The sequence below is a fragment of the Eptatretus burgeri genome, chromosome 8 (genome assembly GCF_056783735.1).
Source record: "Eptatretus burgeri isolate ZD-2024b chromosome 8, Ebu_testis_v1, whole genome shotgun sequence".
In the NCBI taxonomy this organism is placed as follows: Eukaryota; Metazoa; Chordata; class Myxini; order Myxiniformes; family Myxinidae; genus Eptatretus; species Eptatretus burgeri.
Window position 1 is genome coordinate 39,164,099 of NC_140968.1, and position 5,000 is coordinate 39,169,098.

The 5,000-nt window shown below is 50.1% G+C and overlaps 2 protein-coding genes across 26 annotated transcripts in view; one reads left to right on the forward strand and one right to left on the reverse strand.

Moving 5' to 3' along the window:
- The window catches only part of LOC147021573 (dynein axonemal heavy chain 8-like), a 238,149-nt gene that overhangs the window by 90,759 nt on the left and 142,390 nt on the right, over positions 1 to 5,000 (forward strand). The gene's annotated exons all lie outside the window — the stretch shown is intronic.
- Positions 1 to 5,000, reverse strand: part of LOC147021576 (dynein axonemal heavy chain 8-like) — a 165,600-nt gene that overhangs the window by 61,023 nt on the left and 99,577 nt on the right. The window lies entirely within an intron of this gene.

The window sequence follows — 5,000 nt, forward strand, 5'->3', positions numbered from 1 at the left end:
GAGAGACAGACAGACAGACAGACAGACAGAGTGAGAGACAGACAGACAGACAGACAGACAGAGTGAGAGACAGACAGACAGACAGACAGACAGAGTGAGAGACAGACAGACAGACAGACAGACAGACACAGAGTGAGACAGACAGACAGACAGACAGACAGACACAGAGTGAGACAGACAGACAGACAGACAGACAGACACAGAGTGAGACAGACAGACAGACACAGAGTGAGACAGACAGACAGACAGACACAGAGTGAGACAGACAGACAGACACAGAGTGAGACAGACAGACAGACAGACACAGAGTGAGACAGACAGACAGACAGACACAGAGTGAGACAGACAGACAGACAGACACAGAGTGAGACAGACAGACAGACACAGAGTGAGACAGACAGACAGACACAGAGTGAGACAGACAGACAGACAGACACAGAGTGAGACAGACAGACAGACAGACACAGAGTGAGACAGACAGACAGACACAGAGTGAGACAGACAGACAGACACAGAGTGAGACAGACAGACAGACACAGAGTGAGACAGACAGACAGACACAGAGTGAGACAGACAGACAGACACAGAGTGAGACAGACAGACAGACACAGAGTGAGACAGACAGACAGACACAGAGTGAGAGACAGACAGACAGACAGACAGAGTGAGAGACAGACAGACAGACAGACAGACAGAGTGAGAGACAGACAGACAGACAGACAGACAGAGTGAGAGACAGACAGACAGACAGACAGACAGACAGAGTGAGAGACAGACAGACAGACAGACAGAGTGAGAGACAGACAGACAGACAGACAGAGACAGACAGACAGACAGACACAGAGTGAGACAGACAGACAGAGACAGACAGACAGACAGACAGACAGACAGACAGACACAGACAGAGACAGACAGACAGACAGACAGACAGACACAGAGTGAGACAGACAGACAGACAGACAGACAGACACAGAGTGAGACAGACAGACAGACAGACAGACAGACACAGAGTGAGACAGACAGACAGACACAGAGTGAGACAGACAGACAGACACAGAGTGAGACAGACAGACAGACAGAGAGTGACAGACAGACACAGAGTGACAGACAGACAGAGAGTGACAGACAGACAGAGAGTGACAGACAGACAGAGAGTGACAGACAGACAGAGAGTGACAGACAGACAGACACAGAGTGACAGGAGTGACAGACAGACAGACACAGAGTGAGACAGACAGACAGACACAGAGTGAGACAGACAGACAGACACAGAGTGAGACAGACAGACAGACACAGAGTGAGACAGACAGACAGACACAGAGTGACAGAGAGAGACAGAGTGAGACAGAGAGACACAGAGTGAGACAGACAGACAGACACAGAGTGAGACAGACAGACAGACACAGAGTGAGACAGACAGACAGACACAGAGTGAGACAGACAGACAGACACAGAGTGAGACAGACAGACAGACACAGAGTGAGACAGACAGACAGACACAGAGTGAGACAGACAGACAGACACAGAGTGAGACAGACAGACAGACACAGAGTGAGACAGACAGACAGACACAGAGTGAGACAGACAGACAGACACAGAGTGAGACAGACAGACACAGAGTGAGACAGACAGACAGACACAGAGTGAGACAGACAGACAGACACAGAGTGAGACAGACAGACAGACACAGAGTGAGACAGACAGACAGACACAGAGTGAGACAGACAGACAGACACAGAGTGAGACAGACAGACAGACACAGAGTGAGACAGACAGACAGACACAGAGTGAGACAGACAGACAGACACACAGACACAGAGTGAGACAGACAGACAGACAGACACAGAGTGAGACAGACAGACAGACACAGAGTGAGACAGACAGACAGACACAGAGTGAGACAGACAGACACAGAGTGAGACAGACAGACACAGAGTGAGACAGACAGACAGAGTGAGACAGACAGACAGAGTGAGACAGACAGACAGACACAGAGTGAGACAGACAGACAGACACAGAGTGAGACAGGCAGACACAGAGTGAGACAGGCAGACAGACACAGAGGGAGGCAGACAGACACAGAGTACAGACAGACAGACACAGAGTGAGACAGACAGACAGACACAGAGTGAGACAGACAGACAGACACAGAGTGAGACAGACAGACAGACACAGAGTGAGACAGACAGACAGACACAGAGTGAGACAGACAGACAGACACAGAGTGAGACAGACAGACAGACACAGAGTGAGACAGACAGACACAGAGTGAGACAGACAGACACAGAGTGAGACAGACAGACAGAGACAGACAGACAGACAGACACAGAGTGAGACAGACAGACAGAGACAGACAGACAGACAGACACAGAGTGAGACAGACAGACAGAGACAGACAGACAGACAGACACAGAGTGAGACAGACAGACAGACACAGACAGAGACAGACAGACACAGACAGAGACAGACAGACAGACAGACAGACAGACAGACACAGAGTGAGACAGACAGACAGACAGACAGACAGACACAGAGTGAGACAGACAGACAGACAGACAGACAGACACAGAGTGAGACAGACAGACAGACAGACAGACAGACAGACAGACAGACAGACAGACAGACAGACAGACACAGAGTAGACAGACAGACACAGAGTGACAGACAGACAGACAGAGTAGACAGACAGACAGAGTGACAGACAGACACAGAGACAGACAGACAGACAGACAGACAGACACAGAGTGAGACAGACAGACAGACACAGACAGACAGACAGACAGACACAGAGTGAGACAGACAGACAGACACAGAGTGAGACAGACAGACAGACACAGAGTGAGACAGACAGACAGACACAGAGTGAGACAGACAGACAGACACAGAGTGAGACAGACAGACAGACACAGAGTGAGACAGACAGACAGAGACAGACAGACAGACACAGAGTGAGACAGACAGACAGACAGACAGACAGACAGACAGACAGACGCGGAGTGAGACAGACAGACAGACACAGAGTGAGACAGACAGACAGACACAGAGTGAGACAGACAGACAGACACAGAGTGAGACAGACAGACAGACACAGAGTGAGACAGACAGACAGACACAGAGTGAGACAGACAGACAGACACAGAGTGAGACAGACAGACAGACACAGAGTGAGACAGACAGACAGACAGACAGACAGACAGACAGACAGACACAGACAGAGACAGACAGACAGACAGACAGACAGACAGACACAGACAGAGACAGACAGACAGACAGACAGACAGACAGACACAGACAGAGACAGACAGACAGACAGACAGACAGACAGACACAGAGTGAGACAGACAGACAGACAGACAGACAGACACAGAGTGAGACAGACAGACAGACAGACAGACAGACACAGAGTGAGACAGACAGACAGACAGACAGACAGACACAGAGTGAGACAGACAGACAGACAGACAGACAGACACAGAGTGAGACAGACAGACAGACAGACAGACAGACACAGAGTGAGACAGACAGACAGACAGACAGACAGACACAGAGTGAGACAGACAGACAGACAGACAGACAGACACAGAGTGAGACAGACAGACAGACAGACAGACAGACACAGAGTGAGACAGACAGACAGACAGACAGACAGACACAGAGTGAGACAGACAGACAGACAGACAGACAGACACAGAGTGAGACAGACAGACAGACAGACAGACAGACACAGAGTGAGACAGACAGACAGACAGACAGACAGACACAGAGTGAGACAGACAGACAGACAGACAGACAGACACAGAGTGAGACAGACAGACAGACAGACAGACAGACACAGAGTGAGACAGACAGACAGACAGACAGACAGACACAGAGTGAGACAGACAGACAGACAGACAGACAGACACAGAGTGAGACAGACAGACAGACAGACAGACAGACACAGAGTGAGACAGACAGACAGACAGACAGACAGACACAGAGTGAGACAGACAGACAGACAGACAGACAGACACAGAGTGACAGACAGACACAGAGTGAGACAGACAGACAGACAGACAGACAGACACAGAGTGAGACAGACAGACAGACACAGAGTGAGACAGACAGACAGACAGACAGACAGACACAGAGTGAGACAGACAGACAGACAGACAGACAGACACAGAGTGAGACAGACAGACAGACAGACAGACACAGAGTGAGACAGACAGACAGACAGACAGACACAGAGTGAGACAGACAGACAGACAGACAGACAGACACAGAGTGAGACAGACAGACAGACAGACAGACACAGAGTGAGACAGACAGACAGACAGACAGACAGACACAGAGTGAGACAGACAGACAGACAGACAGACACAGAGTGAGACAGACAGACAGACAGACAGACAGACAGACACAGAGTGAGACAGACAGACAGACAGACAGACAGACACAGAGTGAGACAGACAGACAGAGACAGACACACAGACACAGAGTGAGACAGACACACACAGACAGACAGACAGACAGACACAGAGTGAGACAGACAGACAGACACAGAGTGAGACAGACAGACAGACAGACACAGAGTGAGACAGACAGACAGACACAGAGTGAGACAGACAGACAGACACAGAGTGAGACAGACAGACAGACACAGAGTGAGACAGACAGACAGACAGACACAGAGTGAGACAGACAGACAGACAGACAGACAGACAGACAGACAGACACAGAGTGAGACAGACAGACAGACAGACAGACAGACACAGAGTGAGACAGACAGACAGACAGACAGACAGACACAGAGTGAGACAGACAGACAGACACACAGTGACACAGACAGACAGACAGACACAGAGTGAGACAGACAGACAGACACAGAGTGAGACAGACAGACAGACAGACACAGAGTGAGACAGACAGACAGACACAGAGTGAGACAGACAGACAGACACAGAGTGAGACAGACAGACAGACACAGAGTGAGACAGACAGACAGACACAGAGTGAGA